A 15,419-nucleotide genomic window follows, 5' to 3' on the forward strand; every position below is an offset into this window, starting at 1 on the left:
GATGGTAGGGATAAAACTAGCAGGTCCCTGTTAGCCAGTCAAAATGCATTGTAGGCACTTTCAGTGGAACTCAAATCATCTGCACTGTGACCCACCTTCCAGTGGGACAGTTGCCTATAAATTGGATTGCATGCTACCTTGAACCTGTGCACTAAACAATTCAGGTTTAAAGAATATAAAACTACGATTGAAAATCAGGAACTTCGTGTGAATTGCACATAGTCAGCAATTTTCCTCTGGCATTCTCCATGGGTCTGAACTCATAACACATGGAGGAGCCTGGGCAACTGTAGTGACTCTTACTAGTGAGTCTCACACATCTGGATTTCACTGCTGTGATTCTTATTGCCTTGGTGGTAGCCTGAGCTGCCCAGTGCCACTCATGCAGAGGTGGGCTTTCCCAGCACCTGGGGGGCCTGCTTCAGGGTTTTTGGCTGAGAAGGTCTCTTCTCTAATAGGACCTGGCTTAACCTGTCTCAATTCAAAGTTACTTTTTTCTTCATTGGGCCGAAATGTTATTGTCTTATATTGATGTAATTTTGGTTCATGGGATGTATACTTTCCATTTATTACACATCCCTAATCGCCATTGAAGAAGTTGTGTTAAGCTTCCTTCTTGAAATGCTGCTGCCCTTGTGGTGAAGGTTTCCCACATGTTGGATAAAGTGTACCTAGCAGTGATGATGGAGCAATGATAGATCTCCAAGTCAGAATGGTGTTTGTCTCCAAGGGGAATTTGCTGGTGTTGGAGCACGTGTTTGTTAGCCTTGTCCTTCGAGATGGTGCTTCAGGGTTCTCTTTGGCAGTCAGGGAACGCTTTGGCTCTAGAGACCATAATTCAATTGGTTTTAAGATAGTGATGGAAAAGGATAGGACAGGTCCACAGGTTAGGGTCTGACAACGGAGCAGGGCTAATTGTGAGGGAATTAGGCAGCATCTGGCAGAGGTTGAATGGGAGAACCTGTTTGAAGGGAAAGGAATGAATGGCATGTGGGAGGCTTTTAAGAGTGAGATATCAAGAGTCCAGGAGCAGCATATGGGGAAGTCCAAATCTAGAAGGCATAAGTTTAGGGCAAGAGGAGAAAGGTTTAAACTTTTTCATGCAGAGTATATGGAAAGAGCTGCCAGAGGAAGTGGTTGAGGCAGGTGCAATAATATCATTTAAGAAGCACTTGGATAGGTATGTGGAGGGGAGGGGCTGGCAGGGATATGGGCCGAATGCAGGAAATTGGGACTAGCGAGGTGGACAACATAGTCGGCATGGACTCATTGGTCTGAATAGCCTGTATCCGTGCTGTATTGCTCTATGACTCTATGGTTGATGTCACGGGTTTCTGACGTGCTGGTGAAGAAGCCTTGGCAAATTGCTGCTGTTCATTTCGTACACTGTTCACATTGTAACCACAATGTGCGTGGGGGTGGAAATGAATGTTTCTGGTGGTGGATAGAGTGCCAATCAAGCTGGATTGTTTTCTTTCAGGTGGTGCGAAGTGTTGAATGTTGTTGACATTTCACTCATTCAAGGAAGTGGAGACTATTCCATCAAACTCCTGACTTATGCCTTGTAGAAGGAGGAAAGGCTTTGGGGATTCAGGAGAGGAGTCATAGATCACATTATACTCAGCCTCTGATCCCTGTTGGTTACAATATAAATGATTACTTCAGTTAAGTTTCTATTCCCGGGAAACTTCCAAGCCATGATTAGACGGAACTCATTGAAGGTCATGGGGTAGGTAGTTAAACTTTTCCTTATTTTCTTATTGTCTCACTGTCAGCACTCGTGAGGCACAAATGCTCTTTGTGGTAATTTTGCTCCAATCAAAGTTCCTGAATGCATGTTGACTATGGTTTCCTTGCTATACCAATTAAATTGTAGAAAACAAATTATTTTCCTGAAATTTGGTGGTGAAACATTGGTGATGAAGTGTGCTGAGGAACATCAATTATGATATACCAGACATCAATTTCTAAGGGTCAATTATAAAACATGAAATATTAATTATTAAACATCAATTGAGAAAGATCAAACATCAGTGTTGAAACTTAAGTTGCCAACTGTATTGAGAGAATGTAATTAATTGAACCATTGCAAGTTACAGAGCTGGAAAAGAGGATCGGTCTACCCATTTTGTGGTAGATATTGACCTCATTAGTTCCTAGTATAAATGCAAAATAACAAGATTCAAATAAAACACAATTCCAGATCCATCTTCCTTGGACCAATAGAATCAATGAAGATATTTGATCTTCCTTACTAAGAATTATTCAAATTAGAGTATGGATTACTTCTTAATACTCTAAATGCAGGTCTGGAGCAGAGTGAAGAGAAACTGATAATTTTTATACAGGCAATAAGAGAAGGGGTAAGGCAGCCAATTCCATTTCTCTCTCCACAGATAGTTCTTGATGTAGTGACTATTTCCAGCATTTTGTGTTTTATTTCATATTTGCATAACATGCTGTATTTTTACTTTTCTGTTGAGGCATGTATTGCTTAGCTCTTATTCCTCTTTGGTGATGAGGACTTAATGAACACAATATGCATTGAACATCAACAATGATAAGAATGCTTGTTATATAGAGAATTATAGAACATACTAGACAGACTCAAGGCCTTTGGCCAACCATGTCTATGCTGAACATCAAGTATGTATCTGGACTAATACTTACTACCCAGCATTTGGTAGTAGCCTGGAGACACAACAGACTGCAGATGCTGGAATCTGGAGCAACAAACAAGATGCTGGAGGAACTCAGCAGGTCAGGCAGCTTCTGTGGAGGGAAATGGACAGAAATGAGCCTGCCTCCACCACTCACTCAGCCAGTCCACATTCCAACCACCCTCGAGGTGAAAATGTTTTTATTCAGATCCCCTATTCCTTACCCTGCAACTATGTCATGTACATAGAACATAGAACATTACAGCACAGTACAGGCCCTTCGGCCCACCATGTTGTGCCGACATTTTATCCTGCTCTAAGATCTATCTAACCCTCCCACATAGCCCACTATTTCTTTATTGTTCATGTGCTTATCTAAGAGTGTCTTAAATGTCCCTAATGTATCTGCCTCCACAACCTCTGCAGGCATTGTGTTCCATGCACCCACCACTCTCTGTGTAAAAAGCTTACCTCTGACATCTCCCTTATATCTTCCTCCAATCACCTTAAAGTTATACCCCCTCGTATTAAACCATTTTCGCTCTGGGAAAAAGTCTCTGACTGTCCACTCAATCTATGCCTCTTATCATCTTGTACACCTCTATCAAGTCACCTCTCATTCTCCTTCTCTCCAAAGAGAAAAGCCCTAGCTCACTCAACCTATCCTCATAAGACATGCTCTCCAATCCAGGCAGCATCCTGGTAAATCTCCTGTGCACCCTCTCTAAAGCTTCCACATCCTACCTATAATGAGGAGACCAGAACTGAGTTTTAGATAGTTCTGCCACAGGGTAAAGTTACAGACTGTCCACCCCATCTATGCCCATCATAATTTTGTACAACTTTCTAAGCCTCCTCCGTTCCAAAAGAAACAAATCAAGCATATCCTTTTTCTCCTCATATGCATCATACCAGGAAACATTCTGGTGAATCTCCTCTGCGCCTTCTCCAGTACCATCATGTCCTTCCTACTCTAACTGTGGTCTAGCCAATGTTTAATAAAGTCGTACCATATCCTCCCTGCTCTGTATTGCTTACCTTAGTAATAAAGGCTATAACGAATTCCCAAAAGAACTGTTGCTTGTGGATAATCGGGAACTCAAATTCATGTCAAACAAACTGACTTTATTGTTACAACTCCCAGTTACTTTGAGCTTACAGACATTACCTGATCTCGGATGGCCAGTCCTCACAGGTTTCCTATGTGTTGATGTTGATTTTGGCCACTTCTTATATGGTCAAACAGGCTGGTGCAAACAAACAGACGGGCCCAAGCTCTCTGTCTCTTTGTTTTGATCTCTCCAGCGAGCCCAAGCTTCGTTACTCTTCGCATTCCACAAGTGCACTTCATGTATGTCTGTTTATTCCTGTAAGCAATGTTAGAGTCTACCTGGCTACTGCATCACAAATCCAATTACGCTAGACAAGTAGTCACCTTTATCTTCTCTCAGTACCATTGTTCACTTCAGCTCCACTGACTCCACAGTTTGTCTCTCACATAGTCACTACAGTGACCGTTACTTGATTAGGTAATATACTGCACTTCTCTCGGTAGCTAGAGTGTTAACAATCAATGTCAATACCATATTAAACAATACTAAGACACTAAATCATATACATGTATGTGAACATGCTATATTATTACAAGGCAAGTATCCCTTACCTTGTGCTGCTATCTTCAGGGATTCTTTAACTTTACACTGAATTCCATCTATTCCTCAGTACTTGCTATGGACCTACTATTCATGTGTAAGTCTGACTTTTATTAGTCCTTCCAAAGTTCATCACCTCACAGTCATCACGATTAAATTCTATCTGCCAATGCTCTGTCCATGTCACCTTTTCACCTACAGCTACCTACTTACCTCACTACCAATAACCCTATATATTTTTGTGTCACCTGCAAACTTTTGAATCATGTCTCTGACACTCATCTCCAAATTGTTAAAGTATATGACAAACAGTAAGGATCTCTGCATTGATCTCTGTGGGACATAATGGGTCACAGGGTACCAAACTCAAAAACTACCCTCTGCCATCACCCTCTGCCTCCTATTACCAAGCTAGTTTTGGATCCAATTTACCAACTTGCCTTGGATCCCATGGCACCTGATCAAAGGGACCTGGAGACTTAAACCGCACTGCCTTTGTTAATACATTTTATTTTCTCTTTGAAAAATTGAACCAAACTGGTCAGACAGGATCTCTACCTAAATTGTACTGGCTATCTTTGATTAATTCTTGCCTTTCCAAGCGAAGACTAATCCTACCCCTCAGAATTGTTTCCAATAACTTTCCTACCACTGATGTTAGACATATGGGCCAATAATTAGCTGGCTTGTTCTGGCTACTCTTCTTGAATGTATGTTTTCAGATTTGTATAGACATCTTTATCCATTTACTCTTGGTCTGTCTCTCTCGATTTTGGTTCATGATAGTGTTGGTTCACAGTCAGCTATTTATGATTGCTAAGCTGCAAACTAGGAATGTGGGTGGCAGCTGGGTGGGGTTTCCTCCTTCCTGGAGCACTCCTGCAGAAAGGAGCACTGTGGCATTTGTGGCTTGGCTGCAAAGCCCAGTTGCACTCACTGTCTTAATTCAGGTCTAAAAGTGGTTCTCTGCGCTGCAGTTCCAGGGCAGATGTAGTTAGCCATGAGATTATAACCCAATAAGCAGTCAATACCTGATTGCTGCCCAAGTCTCCAGGATTTTGGGCAGGGGGAGCATATTGTTGGAGTGGCCATTACAGCTGAATATTACACCCTTGCTTAATGCAAGGATCACCCAAAAAGAGAGCATTTGGAAAAAGCATTGCAGGTAAGTCCAGGACCTGCATAACTGGTCTTCTGGTCCTCATGCTGAATGAGATAAGGATTGAATTATATATTCTAGATATTGGTAACAGGCTGAATCTTCTATTCATGATATTAATATATTGCCAGGACTACTTTTTCTTTGGTCATTCCCTACAACTAGCTGTTATTAGGCATACATTTCTGAGTAATAAAAACACGACACCTGCACCACAGTGCTGGGAGCCCTGCAGCACAATACAGGATACGGAGCAACACTCCATTAGAAATACTGAGAATCACACTCAATGCCACAATGGATTACATTGAATTCACTGCAAACCAGCCTAGAGTCAGCGCAGTCATATATGATCTAGGGATGCTGTGTATTTCTTTCATTGTCAGTGGAATATGACTGTTACTGCTGGAAATGAAACAATTTTACCATATTCTTCAAGCTATGAGTCAGCCCTCAGTACAATTATTTTGTCTTTAGCAGAGAACACCGAAGAATAGCAGATGCCTTGGTTAACAAAAAGATAATCATTATTACTTATGTTTTTTCTTTTGATAACATGATCCTTTCCCAGTTATTTTTGATACCTTTTGTGTAAAGTATAAAACATAGGTGTGTTGTCACTGTGATCTTAATCACTAGAGAGACACTGAAGCTGGTGATATAGAAGTCTTTATTCATCACAACAAGTTTTTTCAAATTTCAAAAATAAATTTTATTCACAATTAAAAATATATATAAGGGAATAAACTGCTGCAAAATACAAAAGCTTAACTTTCATGATTGTCACATTCAGTAGTGTAAAACTCAAAGAGAAAAACAAACACACGAACAAACATGGCACCATTGCCACTAATGTGGCTCCCTGGGGTGATAGACCCTTTCAGTGTTCGAGGGGCTTCTCCACCCAACTCTGCCCCTTCATGTGTGGTAGTGGAAGGAGCCTAGACTGTGGTCCTTCCCCACAAAGCCTTTAGCATTGGCTGCACCAAGCTTCAGTGCATCCATCAGCACGTACTCCTGCAGCCTGGAATGTGCCAGTCGGCAGCATTCCCCTACGGACATCTCGCAGTGCTGGAAGACCAACAAGTTTCAGGCAGACCAAAAGGGCATCTTTCACTGAGTTGATGACCTTCCAGCAGCATTTGATGTCTGTCTCGATATGTGTCCCAGGGAACAACCCATAGATCAGAGAGTCCTCTGTTACGCAGCTGCTGGAGATGAACCAGGACACAGACTCTTGCATCCACCTCCATACGGTCTTTGCAAATCCACAGTCTGCAAAGAGGTGCGTGACCATTTCCTCCCTGCCCACCCTCGCAGCCTTCCTGAGGACAGTGTGCACTGGGGATGATGTGTCATCTGTAGAGGAAGGCTCTGACTGTGAGGGCATCTCTCACTGCCAGCCAAGCAAGGTCTGAGGCATTCTGTCATATCGTTTGGACTGTTTGCTCAAGGAACAAACCCACAGAATCCATAGTGTCCCTATCCTGCAGTGCCTGAAGTACATTCTGCACTGACCACTGTTTGATGGATCTGGTCAAAGGTACTTGCTTGGAAGAATTCTTCCACCAAGGACGGGTAGTGTGGCAACATCCAGCTGACTGGGACGTTGCGTGGTAACGGGGCCAGGCCTATCTTCCACAACAATGGCGACAGGTAGAACCTCAGCACATAGTGACACTTGGTGCCCACATACTTTGGGTCCACACACCACCTGATACAGCTACACATGAAGATAGTGATCAGGATGAGGGCAACGTTGGGTACACTTTTGCCCGCCCGGGACTTGAGCAGTGTGACCCATCGGACCCGCTCCATCTCCTGGAGTTGGGGGGCGGCGGGCTGAATTTCTTCCTCACCTGTATTTGTCTGTGGCCTCTCCTCCTCCTTTTCCCCTCCATTTTGGCACATCCTCTGCCTTAGTCGATGGTTTCCCATATTGGCTTCATCTTCCGACAAGGAGAGTTTGCTGGCATCTGTCTGTTGCATTGCCCTTTCCTTCCCATTACTTTTACTCTCTGCAGCCCATTATCTCTTGGGTGGCGTCTTCTGGGACTTTTTTCTTTTCACCATCTGCCGTTCCCCTTCTTGTCCCTCTACCCTCTCCTCTTCCATTGACTCCTCCGCTTGGGGAAGTGCCTGGGGGTTTGTGGCTGGGGTTTGGGAACTCGAGGTAGTTGGCTTTTCCTCAGCCCCGGTTTCAGTCTCTGTTGGGGCCACTGCACTGGTAGGGGGTGTGTTGGCATCCCTCTGGGGGTTGTCGATGCCAGCTCCCCCTCTTATTTCCTGTTTTGGGCAGGCCTTGTAGAGCTGGCCTGCCTCCCCACACAGGTTGCAAATGTTGCTTTCTCTGAAGTCCTTGGTCTGGTGGCCGCCTTGGCTGCAGTTCTTGCAGATGACTACATCACATTGAGCTGCCACATGTCCAGACTTGTAGCAGCTGCGGCACAGCCTGAGTTGTCCTGCATATACCATGTAACTGCGGTTCCCTCCGATGGCAAACACTGAGGGATGGTGGATGATGGCACCGTTAGAATCCACCCTTAGCTTGACCTTCACCTGGCACTTGCTGGTCCAGATCCCAAAATGGTCTTTGATGTCTACATAGCTTCCTGCTCCCTCAACGTAATGAACCAGGAAGGTGAGGACATCCACAGTGGGCACATGTGGATTGAACATGTGCACTCTTATCTCATGCTCCTTCTGGGTGGGGGGAAGGGGTGGTGGTGAAGAGTAGCTGCACCTTCATCAATGATGGTGGAGCTTAATTCCCCTTCTCCCGAAAGTCCTGTAGCATCTTCTGCCATCCTGCTGGCTACTTGAAGGTAACGTCAAAGAACCTGTTACCTGGGAAGTCCTGGAGACAGTAGACATCCTTCACCTCAAACTTGCAGCACTCCAGTAGGACCTTCTTAATGAAGAGATTCCCCTTGCTGAGGTCCTTCACTGCCACCCTGACAATGTTTCGGATCCCCTGTCCTCCTCCCGAGGCGCTCATCGTTGCAGTCATCCTGATGGAGCTGATTGGTTACAGCAGATAACTTGCTGGAAAAGGGTGTTAGATTGGTTTCCCAATCAGCATTAGGATCCACCCCTATGTCAGCAAGTTAAGCTCTCATCAGGCAGCCACTTGATCACGAAGAGTCACCGTAGTCTTGCTCCTTCTTCAACGTCAATGTTCAGGTTCCCTCGCGAATCTATCTCTATGATTACCATCCTGGAACCTTGGCCCTCACTGATCACCAACTCTCCCCTGCCAGGTAAAGAGAGACATCTTTATTAGTCACATGTACATCAAGACACACAGCGAAATGCATCTTTTTGCGTAGAGTGTTCCGGGGGCAGCCCGCAAGTGTCGCCACACTTCCAGCACCAGCATAGCGTGCCCACAACTTCCTAACTCGTACGTCTTTGGAATGTGGGAGGAAAACGGAGTACCCAGAGGAAACCCACGCAGACACGGGGAGAATGTACAAACTCCTTACAGACAGCGGCTGGAATTGACCCTGGGTGGCTGGCGCTGTAATAGCGTTACGATAACTGCTACACTACCGTGACTGCCTGGCGACCCTCTTGGCAGAGTCTCCCAAACTCAAAGTATGTTATATTTTTATACCCTTAAGATCAAAGGTAACAGCAGGTGATTCAATACAATTTCAATTACTACAATGACATCATTTACTTCAATATTTTGTGTCTGACAAATGGTTCTATTGAAGTACATATTTACAGTGGGAGCACGTTGTAACTGATAAGACACCTCTGAAAGTTCAAACACCTTAGTTAGAACAAACTAATTCACATAGAAGGTCTAAAGGCTACTGAGGACAGAGAACCAGACACCCAAGATTAATGCTGTGAGGGCTGACTTTCTTGAGTACACAAGTATCCCAGTTATCGATAGAGCAAGTATGTGACAAAATTTAGTTTGGTCTCCCAGCCCTCCTTGATCTCTGGAAGAAGGGTGCAAAATAATTTAGTTGGTGGTGCCTTGTTTGATGCAGGCCAGTTACCATAACCCCATTGTTATACGTTTGGCTGATGCAGATGAGAAAGTCTCATGGTCACTTCACTTTGCAAACCATATCTCTTGAGCAGCCAGCCCCCCTGCTGTGGGCCAGCAGCCTGGGATCTCTAGACAAAAGCTGTCCTTTTAACTTCAAACTGATTACTGCTTGCAATTTACATTAAGAACTGAAGAATGGTTCTTGTTTGAATTAATATCTGCTATATTCATATAATTCCATAACTCCTGAATCCCTGACAAGGTATACTGCTGACTTAGATGTGATTAACTGCCTGGAGCCTATAAAATTATTTGTCAAGTCTGTTTGTAGTTTAGAGCAAGTGTTGCATTTTCCTCAATAAGATTATGTATACAATGTCACTCCATACAAATTATTGCACCCTATTTAAAGAAAGAATCAAAATCAGTCTTTGACAAATATGTTTTTAATCAGGAGAATATTCTTTTAATCCCAGGCAAGAGTAAACTATACGTTATGTACCAGCAACAAAAGAAACACCCCAAACTCCAAGTCCAGGAATAGTTCTCAAAGTTCAGTTCAGCAAGCCATAAGGTGAAATGTGAGCAAAGGCTTTTGCAAAACCACTGTTGACTGAAGAGAAAATGTAGAGAGAAAATAGAGAGAAGTTATGAAATCCAAATGTTCCACGATGGAACCCATACGACACCTCAATCACTGATGATCTCCACTGCTTTGTTCCGATGTATCTGTCGGCCCAAAAGGCATTTGAGATGTGGCCGTCCACACAAATACCTGTTTCCCTCTACAGCTTAACGACAAAGTGGACTCCACTGGATTATTCCAAAAATCCATACGTGGATTGTAGTGACAGACACAGTTATTGTTTTTCATCCATCGATACAGAGACCAGCAGGCAGGGTGTCTCTTCCTCTCTCTCTTTTCTGACTAAACCAAAGCAGCAGCACATCGTTATCTCTTGTTGTTGTCGTAATGACGCCACACACACACTCATTTACACACACACAGACACACACAGACACACACACACACACACAGACACAGACAGACAGACACACACACACACACACACACACACACACACACACACACACACACACACACACACAACTGAACTATGTTTTAAAGGGACACTCACCAAATAGTAACCTAATCCGTAACATATGAGTTAAAATCCTCACTAGCATACTCTTCCTACTCAGCATTGAATTAATACATTGTACAATTCTAAAAAGGCTACCGGAGCAGAAATGAATTACTGCCCCAAATGTCTTGTTTGTATTTATTTTTAATACAATTCTCAAAAGTGGCTGGCCAAGCATCCTCAACGTATTTTTAGAAAGTGCCTGAAAATTTACCTTTGCCTGACTTAATCATTTATATAATTTCACAATTTGAGACAAGCCTGATTAACTCATTTTCAAAAATTCGGATAGTAGTTACTGTAGTTAGAATTTTGGAATTGGAATTTATTTATTATTGTCATCTGTACCAGGGTACAGTGAAAAACTTGTCTTGCATACCGTTCAAACGGATCAATTCATTACAGACTGCATTGAGTTAGTACAAGGTAAAACAATACCGAATACAAAATAAAGTGTCCCAGCTGCAGAGAAAGTGCAGTGCAAGTAGACAGTGCAGTGCAAGTAGACAAGAATATGAGTAGTTAAGACAGTGCAGTGCAAGAATATCTCCTTTTGGGATAAGGTTACTATCAAGAGGATAGAGTCATTGAGTCATAGATCTATACAACATGGAAACACGCCCTTTGGCCCAACTTGTCCATGCCGATCAAATTGCCTACCTGAGCTGGTCACTTTTATTCACATTCGGCCATATCCCTCTAAACCTTTCATATCCATGTACCTGTCCAAATGTTTTTTTAAACGTTGTAATTGAACCGACCTCTGCCACTTCCTCAGGCAGCTAGTTCTGCATACCACCAAAAAGTTGCCCCTCAAGTCCCCTTTAAATCTTTCACCTCTCACCTTCAGTTAATGCCCTCTATTTTAGACTCCCCTATCTGGCAAGAAGACTGTGACCATTTACCTCATTTATGCCCCTCATGATTTCATATATGTCTATAAGGTCAGCTCTCAGTCTCCTACACTCTAGGAAAAAAAATCCCCAGCCTTTCCAGTCTGTCATAGAACCATAGAACCATAGAACAGTACAGCACAATACAGGCCCTTTGGCCACCGTGTTGTGCCACCTTCAAACCACACCTAAGACTATCTAACCCCTTCCTCCCACATATCACTCCATCTGAAATTCCTCCATATGCCTATCTATTATGCTTATCTGTCCTTATAACTCAAGCCCTCCAATTCCATTAACATCCTTTTGAATCTTTTCTGCACCCTTTCCAGCTTAATGATATCCTTCTGATAGCTAGATGACCAGAACTGCACACAATACTCCAAGTGTGATCTCACCAATGTCTTATAATGTGATGCCCAAATCTTATACTCAGTGCCCTGACTGATGAAGGCAGATATGCCAAACGCCTTCTTCACCCCCCTGACCAGTGTCACCACTTTCAGGGAACTGTGTACTTGCGCTCGCAGATCTTTCTGTCCTTCAACACTCTCCAAAATCCTGTCATTTACCATTTAACTCCTGCTCTGGTTTAACTTACCAGAATGAAACACTTTGTGCTTGTCTGAGTTAAATTCCCTCTGCCATTCCTTAGCCCACTTTCCCAGTTGATCTAGATCCTGTTGTACTCTTAGATAGCCTTCTTCACTGTCCACTATACCACCAATTTTGGTGTCATCCCCAAACTTACTAACCATGCCAACTGCACTCTCAACCAAATTGTTAACATGGATGATGAACAACAGAGGACCCAGCTCTGATCTGTGCAGCACACCACTGGTCACAGGCCTCCAATCTGAAAAATAACCTTCCACTACCACTCTTTGACTCCTTCCACCAAGACAAATTTGTATCCAATTGGCTAGTGCATCCTGGATCACATGTGATCTAACCTTCCAGGCCAACTTACTATGTGGGACCTTTGCAAAGGCCTTGCTAAAGTCTTTGTGGGTAACGTCTACTGCCCTGGCCTTGTCAATCCTCTTGGTCACATCTTCAAAAACATTCAATAAAATTTGTGAGACATGATTTCCCACACACAAAACTATGCTGAATATCTCTAATAAGTCCTTTTCAAATGCGGGTAGATCCTGTCTCTCACGATAATATGACTATTTCACTGTTATTTTTTTTACTAGTCTGTGTCTACTGTGTGAGCAGCTTGTTGAGTTTGAAATTGAACTTCCTTTCATTGTATCTTTTGCACAAATTTGCATTGATTTGCAACTTTCAGAATTTTCCTGTGCATATTAGTTTGCATTATGGCTTAAGCAGGTGAGAGCATACAATGAATGGCACAGTCTAAAAATATCAACTGCTCTATTAAAATAATAGAGTGACAACCTGGAATTGGAATTCTTCAGGTCTTCAGTTCTTGTGGCCACATCTAGCTTAGTTAACAATAAGAGACAAATTTAGATTGATCTAGGATACAGATGAAATGAGTCTGAAAACAGATTCCTCAGATGAGGGCTTGTCTAATGAGGAAAGGTTGAGCAAAAGGGTTTTACTTACTGCACATCTGATTAGGTATGCAAATATTAACCAACAATTGAAATATTCTGAACAAAGTATCCAACCAACCGCCTGAAGATTTGGAATTAAGCTGTTATTAGAAGCTGTCACTCTCATGTGCAAAAACCATCCAAGACTTTTCATAAATAACATAATGATGAAAAACTCAATGTTTGACCAGCAATTAGTGGTCTCACCATCACAGTTAATTTTGTGGTGAACATTGCTAACCACATTAGGGTTTGTCTTACATTCTCCTTGTGACTCTGTTGAAGTGCCTTTAGGAGATAATCATACTTATGATGCAAAGAGTGCCAACTGTTGTTCAATTATCTCTGATGTCAGATTCACTGAAGCCTTCAGCTAATATACGTCAGAATATAGATATGACTGCCCCCATGACCCAAGTCTGGTGATTATCCACAATTATTCTGAACATAAAGATTGGAATGTGATTTTAGTGGTTAAAACTGGGTCTTTACCCTGCTTTGGAGTGTTAGGTTAAGGAATAATTTAAGAACACTAGTCTCTCAAATCAAAGAGTTTTATTATATACAGAGTAGATAAGATATCTTTATTGGTCACATGTTCATCGAAACACAAAGTGAAATACATTTTTTGCGTAGAGTGTTCTGGGGGCAGACCACAAGTGTGGTCATGCTTTTGGCACCAACACAGCATGCCCACGACTTTCTAACCCGTACGTCTTTGGAATGTGGGAGGAAACCAGAGCACCCAGAGGAAACCCACACAGGCACGGGGAGAATGTACAAACTCCTTACAGACAGTGGCCGGAATTGAACCCAGGACGTTGACGCTGTAATAGCATCATGCTATAACTGTTACACTACCATGCTGCCCTCTACATACTGTGCCTGCCCTAAAATGCTTAACAGTCAGGAGTGGGAATAGTGCAAACTCCATGGATTGCTTTGGAATTTTGGGCTCAATATTTTGATGAGAAATGTGACGTGTAAAGACAATTAAGATATGATGGCAGTGGGGCACAGGCTTGCCATAGATACATCCAACACCTCACTACTTTTAATGCAAAACATACCCACTAAAATACATAGAGCCAGTTATTAGCTGTGTTGGATTTAGAAATTACTAAAGTGGGTTGTAAGCACTGAAAGTAAGAAAACTACTTTCAAGGCAAACTAAGACTCTACCACCAAACCTCAAAAATTCTAGCTTTGGCATTTTACTTAGAGCATTTTTTTGCAATTTGCCAATTTGCAATTCTGCTTTTAAAACAAAAGAAAAATTATTCAGCAAGTACTGGAATTTTGCTTAGTATTAGTGAATTTCATTGTTACCTATATTAAATTTGTTGAGTTGACTCTATGTCCCTATGTACCCCAAAAATTCAATACTGTTGAGTAAACATTAGGTAACGCCAGAGTTGAATGACTCTCTTGCCTAATGTTCAGAAGCTTGGCTTTCCCTCTTGCCCCTTTTCAACTTGAGTTTGCAAAAGCAAAGTGCTGCAAATGCTGGAAATCTGAACAAAAAATGTTAAAAAATATTCAAGAGGTTAGGTAGCATTAGTGGAGAGTCAGAAATGACATTTCAAGTCAATAATCTTTCATCAGTGGTGGGCTGCAATGGTAGGAGAGTAGACCCACAGCCACAGTTAACCTCTTAACGTAAAGGGGATTGACCTACACCTACCTGAAGTCTGTTCCAAGTGATGGACTCCATAGCCTAGGACTAGCTCAGTGGTCTCCTTTAAGCCTGAACTGAGCAGAGCTGACATTGGGGTGTGGGCCTTTTTCTGCAGAAGTGGCAGTACCATCTGTCAGTCATGCAATTCATTTCCTGCTAGTGGCATTCAAATTTGTTTATGCCTTTGGATGCCTCTATATCTACTGGGTGCCTCTGTGGACTATTGTTTCATTTACACAGAAGACCCAGAAACAATGAACAAACTTGGTTGAAGATGTAGAACATAGAACATAAATCACAGAACAGTACAGCACAATATGGGCCTTTTGGCCCACGATGTTGTGCCGACCCATATAAACATCTACTCCCTGACCAATCTAACCCTTCCCTCCTACTCAGCCCATAACCCTCCATTTTTCTGACATCCATGTGCCTATCTAAGAGTCTTTCAAATGTCCCTATTGTATCAGCCTCTACCACTACCCCTGGCAGTGTGTTCCAGGCACCCACCACCCTCTGTGTAAAAAACCTTCCTCTGACATCTCCCCTAAACTTTCCTCCTCTGACCTTAAACGGATGTCCTCTGGTATTGGCCATTGCCACCCTGGGGGAAAGGTGCTGGCTGTCCACTCTATCTATGCCTCTTATAATCTTTTCCACC

The sequence above is a fragment of the Pristis pectinata genome, chromosome 10 (assembly GCF_009764475.1).
Source record: "Pristis pectinata isolate sPriPec2 chromosome 10, sPriPec2.1.pri, whole genome shotgun sequence".
NCBI classification, from domain to species: Eukaryota; Metazoa; Chordata; class Chondrichthyes; order Rhinopristiformes; family Pristidae; genus Pristis; species Pristis pectinata.